This window comes from Equus przewalskii, chromosome 12 (assembly GCF_037783145.1).
Source record: "Equus przewalskii isolate Varuska chromosome 12, EquPr2, whole genome shotgun sequence".
Classification (NCBI taxonomy): Eukaryota; Metazoa; Chordata; class Mammalia; order Perissodactyla; family Equidae; genus Equus; species Equus przewalskii.
In genome coordinates this window covers 30853785-30862936 of record NC_091842.1, presented here as the reverse complement: position 1 = coordinate 30862936, position 9152 = coordinate 30853785, and the positions used below count along the sequence as shown (strand labels likewise).

The 9152-nt window shown below is 57.1% G+C and overlaps 1 protein-coding gene across 2 annotated transcripts in view; it reads right to left on the bottom strand.

Moving 5' to 3' along the window:
* Positions 1-4479: 4479 nt before the first annotated feature.
* The window catches only part of PARN (poly(A)-specific ribonuclease), a 242621-nt gene continuing 237948 nt past the window's right edge, over positions 4480-9152 (bottom strand). For both annotated transcript variants that reach the window (XR_011524893.1, XR_011524894.1), the window contains one exon: positions 4480-4956. The gene's annotated coding sequence lies outside the window, so the exon portion shown is untranslated. The remainder of the gene's footprint in view (positions 4957-9152) is intronic.

Genomic DNA, 9152 nt, shown 5'->3' with positions numbered 1-9152 from the left:
GATGAATTCCCTGTGGGCCGGGACGTGTCCTGTTAGCCACTGTGGCCCCAGCATCAGCTCTCTGCCCAGCACATAGAGGGCAAGCAAGCGTTAGTTCAATGAACCACTGATCTCTGAGCCTCGGTCTTCTCATCTGGAAAATGGGGCAAGTTCAGTAAGACAGTGTACGTCACGTGCTTGGCACACAGTAGGTCCTCAGGAGGAAATGGAAACTGATTATTATCAGGGATCAGCCCCTTGCCTTCAGAGGGGTCTGACCTATCCCCCTGTTGCCACATTCTCCTTCCAAGTTGCTATTGGAGAAAGCCTGCCCTAGGGGTCCCCCAGCCCAGAGTGAACCCGGAGAGCCCCCCCATCCCAGCATTCCCTGCCTCCCCTTGAGCATCGCCCTCCAGCCTTCTGGAATTAGGGCCCAATGAGGGAGAAGGGACATGAGCCACAAGGCCAGTGGGTCTAAGTCCTGTGCAGTGGCTGTAAGCCAGGACACCCCACCCCACCCCACCCCGGGGGGCGGCAAGGTGGGGTGCAGCTGGGGGAGAAGGAGAGGAGGAGGCTGTCTGGCTCACTGCCTGTGGCTGGGGTCCCTGGGACCCCCCGTGATGGCAGCCTGAGCGCCCAGTGGGTTGGGCGATGTGTTTTCGGTGTGACACTTAGCGGCCAACAGAGGACAGCAAATACATTTTTTATGATCCTGGGAGGCTCAGCCCAGTCACGTTTACTTGAAAAGAGGCTGGGCGGTCGAAGGGGACAAGTCATGTCTCAGTTATCTGGATCCTCTTTGGACAAGAGGGGGCACTTTTGCAGCAACCTGGGGGTCCCTGGGCAAGGGGTGCAGTTGAGGCACATTTCAGGAGGGGGCTGACCTGTGGGGGAGGGTCCCCCTTACTGTTGGTCCCGTTCGTAGCTTAGAGCGGGGAAGTAGCTTACGGGGGCGGGGGTGGGGGGGGTGGTGTCACCACTAGGGACCAGATCTTTGCCAGGTGGAGAGGGTAGCTTCGTGCCCCACCCCCAATTTCCAGCGTCTCTCCCGGAGCCTGGGTCTGCGACAGCAGCAACAAAGCGACACTGGAGTGGAGAAGGGGAAGCATAACTTTATTTTTTGGATTGAAGGTGGGTTGGTATTTTGGGGAGATCTTGGGAACAGAGCGTGTCTGTCCAATTTCAAACCTGGGGCTTCCAGGGGACTCCAGTCATCCCAAAGGAGGTTAGGGGCCGCCAAGGGGTGGGTGGCGACGCGCAGGGGGCCAATCTGGGTGCTGCTCCCTCTTCTACTGTTTGTTCCTGGGGGGTAGGGGGAGTGATGAAAATTGGAGGAAGGGCTAAAAGCGCCTGCTGGCACACTGTCACTGAGTGTTCCCGAAGTGGGGGGGCAGGTCTGAATCTTAAGTAGATGTGTCCCCATTCAGGCACCCCTGCGCCCCCAGCTGAGGGACCCCGGAGCGCATTTGGAAGAATCCTGCCCCCCCACCCCCACCCCGAAGGAAGGCTCAGCATCGGCTCCCTCCCCCGGGTCGCGGGGGTACTGGAAGTGGGGACTCTTCCCCCGACCCCGTTCCCCCAGTTTGGAGAACCCCAGGCTCTGCCCCACAGGTCGAGGCTGACGTCGCCGCCGCATTTCTAGGAATGCCCCTATCCGCTGACTATATTTGGCGAGGATTTCTAGGAAGGCACCCCCCAGCCCGGCCCCCGCCCCAGCCCCAGCCCCAGCCCCAGCCCCCACCCCGGGCAGGCGGGCGCGCTCGCCTCCCAGCCTCTCACCCTCTCTCCCGGGCCGGGGAGGAGCCGCCCCGCCGCCTGGGCCGCCGCCGCCGCCTCCCCAGCGCGGCCAACCCCGGGCTGGCCCAGCCCCCGCCCCGGGCCGGCCATAGGGCGTGGGGTGGGGGGAGCGGGGGAGGGTGGGGGCCGGGCCGGGGGGGGGGGCGGGGGCGCGGCTTTGTGGCGGCAGCGGACCGTGGAGGCCGGGTGCAGCCCGTCGGCTCCGCGCGCTCTGCAGAAAAGGATTTGCTACGCCCCCCGCCCATCACTTGGATCTTATCTGGGGAGGGGTGAGATTTTTTTCTGGAAGTCTCCCCCCGGCCCCGGTGGAGGATTTGAGGCTGGGCTCCAATCGAGGCGGAGGCTGCAGGGCCCGCGGGGCGCCCCCGCCCCGCGCACGCCTCCCCGGAGCCCTGGAAGGCGCAGCCCCGGGGGACCCCCCTGCACCCCGGGAGGTGGCAGCGGCGGTGAGTCTCCCCCTCTCCTCTGCATGGCACCCCTCCCCCGGGCCAGGGCAGGGGCCGCGGCAGGTGGGTGCCCAGGCCCCCGGGGCTGAAGGGGTGCGGGGCGGCTGCCTGGGGGGGGCGGGTGGGAACGCGAGTGGGGAAGTGGCGGCGGGGACAGCGCGCGGCTCTCCCGGGACCCGGCGCTAGACGCTTGTCTGGGCTGCGATCCGCCGCCGCTGCCGCCCCCCGAGGCGGCGGGGCTGGGCTACCTCCCCAGCCCCCCGCCGTGGCTCCCGAGAGGGGCGTGTTAGGCGAGGAGGTGGGATGGGGGCGAGGCGGCCCCCACCTCCCTCGCGCTTGGGGCCGGGAAATTCACGAGGCGGGAGGAAAGGCAGCCACCCCGCCCCCACCCCGGAAAGCCCGTTCGGGAAACTGACTCGCTGCGTGACCCCGATATCAATGCCGCGCGGAGAGCAGGCCGCCCGCGCGCCCGTCCGCGCCCGCCGCGCCTCGCCGCTCCACGTGCGCCCCGAGCCGCGCTGGCACGGGCAGGGGGCCCGGCGCCAGCCTCCCGGGGCCGGGCGCTGGGGACGTCCGGAAAAGCAGCAGAGGACAGTCCCCAGAGAGTTCCCACCTCCCCGAAGTAAAGTTGGCTGTCCCCTCCCTCCCTCCGAGGAGCAGGCGGCCAGGGCACGTTGGTTTCGGCTTTTGCTGGGCAGGAGTCGAAAGAACTAGATTCCGGGGTGCGGATCGCGGTGTCAGGGCCCGAGACCACACCAAGTTGCTCTGGCAAAAGTTAGGGGGAAAAAAAAGGAAAGGAAAAGGCATTTTGATTTGGAGTGGGGGCGGGGTGGGGGGGAAGTGGCGCTTCTGGTTTCTCCTGCTTCCAGTCCCCACCGTGGGGAGCGTTGGAATGTGCCGCTCAGATCCTCTGAGGACACATCCATATTTATAATTTATTTTTAGGAGAAGTTGTGAAAAAGGGAGGGGGTTTAAAATGGGGAGAAAAAGTGTGTGTAGGGGGTGGCCTTTCTCGAACCCAGAGGCTAATGGAGCTATTAAGATGGAAATAATTTCCGCCAATCTGGGCAAGTAGCAAATTTGACTTTAATGAGAGACAATTAAGGGCGCAAATAACTCAACTTGAGCTGGATGGGGAGTGGGGGGCGTGGAACGGTACCGGACACCCCCAGGCACTCCGTTTGCGCTTGGCTAAGGAGCATTTTGGGTGCCCAGCGTCTTCCCTGGGAAGACATCAGGCCTGACTGTGGGAGTCGGGGCAAGGGAGGGGAGAGATCCTCCCATAGGGTGAGCAAGTCCACACCCCTCCCTACCCTGAGACCCTGGCTTTGCCGTGAGCTGAACTGTCATCCCTGTAGGAAAGCCCAGTAATGATTCCTTTAATTATCCAGGATTCTCCAAGATCCTGCCTCAGAGGCAGCCCGTCCCGGTGCTGTGAGCTGTGCAGGGGAGTTCTCGAAAGGGTGGACCCGGAATGGGAAAGGAGGTTTTCGAGTCTGTGGTCCCAGAATCGGGGTTTTGAGGGCGAGATGAGTTTATGTTTTATCCAACTGGCCCACAAAGTCCCGCTTTTGGGGTCATTCCAAACAGCGAGGGATTCAGGCCCCAGCAGTCCCTGGAGAGTGAAGGCATAGCTACCCCCCCCCCCCCCCCCCCCCCGGGGCTGCAAGGCTCAAAGTCGGTTGGACAAACGGGGGGGAGGTTTGCTACTTTTGGTAAAAGTGAAAGGCCATTTGGGGGTGATATTCTTCCATACGTGTGTACAGGGTGTGTGTGTTCTCAGTTTGTTGAACCTGCTATGTTTTCAAGGGCCTCTTTCCTTGGGAGGCCAAAATGAGATGCGAGACGGCGAAAGTACACATTTCTTTTTCTGCCCAGTGGTTTAAGGAGATGTTCTAGCGGACTGGTGTCGTGGGAATGGGTGGCACATGGGTTGTGTCAAAGCATGTGACACCCCCAAAATCAAACACCGCTGAAATCGTGAATCCTGATTGCATTAGGTCTGTCTTTGCATTTGTCAAAGGAGGAACTCTCTTCTTGCTTCCACGTGGAATTGCAATATTTCTTTGCAATTCTTTGCGGTCTCGCTCTAAATCCTTTTATGAGAAAGTCTGGATAGGTGTTCACAGGGAATTTTCTAAGGGAAGGATGTTGGGGGGCCAGTGCCCCTCCCAGAACATTAACCTTATTAAGTTGTATTAATTTACACACACACACACCCTGCCCTCCGGTTTTAACCTATCTAGACATCCACATACCTTAAGTTTATTTATTTGCAAACCAAGATTTCAACTAATTGTTCACCGCAGAAAATAGAAAAGCCAGCTGTACCTGCGAAACTTGTGAACACAGAGCCCTTGATATAAGATTCAGTGTTTAAAAGACATGGCACATGTACCCACAGATGACATTGGTGCTCCCGAATCCTTGGCAAAAACAGTTCTTGACTTCCAGAATTCTCTCTCTTTGTTATGGGTCACGATGAAACAGCACAATTTTCAGGAGTCCACAATTCCAGCGTGGCGAGGGGCGATTGTCACGTTGTGAAATAAATTGTTTGCCTTTTGCTGAATCGTCACCCCATGATAGCACCCGAGAGCTGACTGTCAGCTTCTATTTGCTTTGCTAAAGAAGGATATCTCACCAAATTAGCCTTTAATGATACTTCTCCAAATGGGGTGTCTTACGTGAATTAACGAGGCCGGAACGCTGAATGTTGCACTGAGATTCGGAGCTGTAATCGAGGCGGTGAAGCTCTATGTTAAAATTACGGAATTGTTAAGTGTGGAAAATCAGACAGAATTTAGTGCTGTAACGCATGCAAGCATTCGCAACAGTACAGGCATTTCTTATATTCAGCCCTCTGAAACCGTGCATGTAAATATGAATACATTTAGCAAACTTCCCCCCCCCCCCACCGAGTCTGGAAACAGGCAAAGTAGTATGGGGAAGAGATTATAAATCAGTACTTTGCAGTGAGAAGTCGTCATTAATTCGGCAGAGAATCACAGCCTCCTTTTATATTCTCCCCACCACCCCCCAACCAATAAGGAAAAAAACCCCAACTCAACGTGGAACTGCTAAATACACTGAATACATTCGGGCTTTTCTCCTTTCGCCTGTGTGTGAAATTTCATTAAGCAGTTGCTATTTTTTCCCTCCAAAGAAGTGGGGATTTAGGAAAAAAAAAATAGCAACTTTGAATTTAGTTCTTTATGATACACAAGCCATGGGGAAAAAATGTTTTGATCAAAAAGCCTGGGGAAAATATTTAGAGGTGAGACTGCAATGAAACTAATACTTCCTTAAAAATAAAACATGCGTTTGTGACTCAAACCAATGAGAGTTGGAAAAGTCCCTACAAGGGAGCACTCCCTCTATTTCTAGCTTCCCAGCACAACCTCTCCTCCCCCCACCTTATATTAAGAACAGAAAAGAGAGTCTTGCCGGATAAACGTACACTTCCTAGCAGGAGATCTGCTCCCCCTGGTTTAATTGGGATTGAGGAGTAAATACGGCTATTTTAGGCAGGAGGATAGAAATTAGTTTGATGAAGAGTAAAGCGAACTCATGCCTTAGAATCACTTGCCAGAAAAGAAGTGTATACACAAACAGAATAAAACATTGTTGATCAGAGTTCATTTCAGCTAGAAGTTTCTTTCCTGCCCAGCGTCCCAAACTCGGGAAAATGTAAAAAGTTCTTTTGGCTTCTTGTATTTGGAGCAAGGTGAAAATAAACCCCCAGGAAAAACACAGACACAAACATGATAGAAACGACCCGAGACTTTTCAGGCCTACTGGCCACGCAGGCTTTTTGGACAAAAGCGTGGATGTTGGAGAGAGTTTGGAAGGAACGGACTTTGGGGTCCCTTCGTCCCCCGGAGCTCCCCAGCCCTCCTCGTGGTCTCTTTTCAAAGCAGCCACTCATGGGATGCTGTGTTCTCAGGGTCCTTGGTTGTAGGGGGCATGAGCACAGATTTACAAAGCTTTAAGGTTTCTGATTTTACCTCATCTTCCTTATAGAAAACATCTGAGCTTAAGGAACCACAGAGCAAACTTTCTCAGTGCCCCTGCATGGCTACACCACCACGTGAAAGAGAGACACACCTAGAAAATCAAAACTGGTGTTGGTGTCACAAGAAAGCCATTTAAAAAATGCGTTGGGGAGAGGGGGGCCGATTTCGCCTTTCCTGGACGAATTGGCCCCGGCAGGGAAAGGAGTGCTGGCTGCAGCTGGAAGTTCGCTGTGCGGCCTGGGGTGGAACTTTCTCGGAGACGTGCAGAGAACTGGGCTCTGTCGGGATCATGCATGAGATCGGCACCCAGGCCTGTTGACATCTCTGCCAGAGACAGCCTGGACCGCTGCCAGCCCAGGCCTGAACGTGGCCTTAGAGCCACCCCCACAGCCCCAACAAGCCCCAGACAGGTGCCCAAGGGTCTCTCCTCCTGGAGCCCGGCCCACAGCATGTCTTGGCTAGAAGGGGGATGTTTGGCTCCCGTGGCAGCCTCCCCAGAGACGCGGCAGGGTTTACTATCCCGGTTACCCTGTGGGCTCTGGTGAGGAGGAACCCCACTTTGCTAAGCAGTGCCTCCCAGATGCTCCGAGGGAGACAGATGTGGCCGTCCTGCGAGCTCAGAGCAGATCCGCCTGTGCAAGGGCAGATGTGAGTCTAGAAGGCTCTGGAGCAGAGCTGTACATTTGCAGCCCAGGCTAGAGCTCTCTCCGCTCTCCAACAACAGGGCTGCGATCCCTCCTTTTGGGATGGGCCGAGGGGGCGTGGCCCGGGGCCAGCAACAGAGCACGTACACATCGGAGCTCCTGTGTGCAACTCCCCTGAGTGTGTCTGCGCCTCTTTCCAGCCAGCGGGGCTCCCACCCACCCAGCCAGGGAGCTGAGCCCTCTTCTGTCATCAGGCAGTGAGGAAAACCAGGGCCAGGAGGGCAGGGGTGCAGCCTTGAAGTGGGAGAAGGCATGGAGGCCATCAGAGGGCCTGCTGGGCAGATGAGGGGACCTGCATCCGAGCCACCCTGGGGGGCGGCCGGAGAGAGGACGGGGTGGGCATTCGGGGTAGCATGCAGCCAGCAGCCGGCTCTGCCCCAGCCCCAGAATGTGCCCGCTCAGGGAAGCTGCGCCCAGCCCTGAGTCAGCCGATCCCACGGGACTCCCACTTGGCCCCAATAACTGGACTCCAGGCCACCAGAACGCCTCCTGGGTTCCTGATTGTATCAGAATGGCATTAAAAGGTCCAGACCGGGCACTCGTAGGCCATGCCATATTTAGCCTCAGGTTCACCCGGAGAATATTTTAGGTGCTGCTTGAAAGAGGAGATCTCGGCCCATTGCCGGCTGTCACATGGCGAGTGTAGACTCGCTCCCTCGCAGGCCTGGTGGAGGTGGCTGGGTGCTCACTGGCACAGATGCCCGCAGTCCCTGCCAGAGCTTTGGGGCCATGAGACAGGTGCCAAGGAGCCAGCGAGTGCCTGGGTAGCCGGTTCTGTGCCGGGAAGGCTGTTCGCCCTGTTTTCGTCCTGACGGCGATAAGCTCGCTCCATTCACAGGACTCACAGAGGCTGTTTCAGGCCCTCTCTCCTCTCGATGGCCCAGTGCGATATGCCAGCTTGCTGAGTGAGCAGCTTCCTCCTCCGGTGTCAGCAACTGCGGAGGGGTTAACCCTTTCAAGGCCCGGGGTGCTGGCTGGCATGGGGGTCCCGCCTCCAGGGCCCTTGAAGGCCACATGCCAGGGGGAGCCACTGCCCTGGATGCCTTAATCCTCCATCGTTAGTGGCCGGACCAGAGAGAGGGCACCCTGGACCTTAACCGTGATTTCCTCCTTTGGCCCCAGCAGCAGCACTAACCACCAGGCTGCCCTACCCAAACCTTCACCCTTCGCCGTGGAAACAGCTGCTTGCTTTGCAGATACTTTCCCCTGGGTTTCCAGGTTCATTAACTTTCCTGCATTCCGGAGGAGGAGGTATTGATGGATTCCGGGTCCCCTTAGATCATTAATGAGAGTTCGGAATCATCGTTCGGGGTCTTGGGGAAATGTCCCAGGTCCCTAAGAGTTGCCTGGTGTTAGGGAATCAGCCTTGGAAGCTGGTTTTCCAGGTCTTGGTTGTCTTGGCACAGCGGAGGCGGCCGTATCAAAGCCACTGTGTGGAGACACATTGAGCCAATGATCAGCCAGTAATTCTCAGCCTTGGGGGAGCCTGGTGGGGCCGCCATACACTGTGATAGCATTGCTTGGTTTAAAGGTTCCTCTAACTTTGCGCACTTTTTCCTTTTTAGTTTTGGCTCTTGGGACTCTGAGAGCCACCCCTTCCTGCCCGGCTGGCTCGTTACCGCAGGGAAAATGAGGGACTTTTGGGGGCAGATGTGTTTCCATTCCACTATCATAATGCCCCTAAAAATCCTTATTGCTCTTGCAGTATTCTTCGGGGGTCCCTGGGCCAGCCGGGCGCGCGGGGAAGACGGCAGCTCTGAGTGCCTCCAGCAACTAGAAGAAGAGAGAAAGAAGTTCCCCCACATTCTCCCTTCTGGTCCCGGGTCCATCTCCCCTCAGAGCTCAGAACTGTTCACTGCCCGAAAAGTAAAAAGACACCATCCACAGACACTGGTGGCTCAACATGCCTTTTGCCCTCCGGGGGCAGAATGTTGGAGATCAGGCCTGGGAACAGCAGGGCAGCTGTGGCTGCTGTCAGCGTTTGCTCTGGGGGTTTGTCGGGGGAGGTGGGGAAAGTGGAACAAGTGTTACCTGTTTGACGAGGCAGGCGTATTTCACCGTTCAGCCTGGTCCTTCCAGTGGGGCCTCTGGGATCCTCACCTTGGCAGGGGGCCCTGGGCAGTCCTGGCTTGCTCACCTGCTCCTGAGACAGGCCACTTTCCCACTCTCTGCCTCGGTTTCCCTGTCTGCCAAGGGAGGGGCAGCACCCC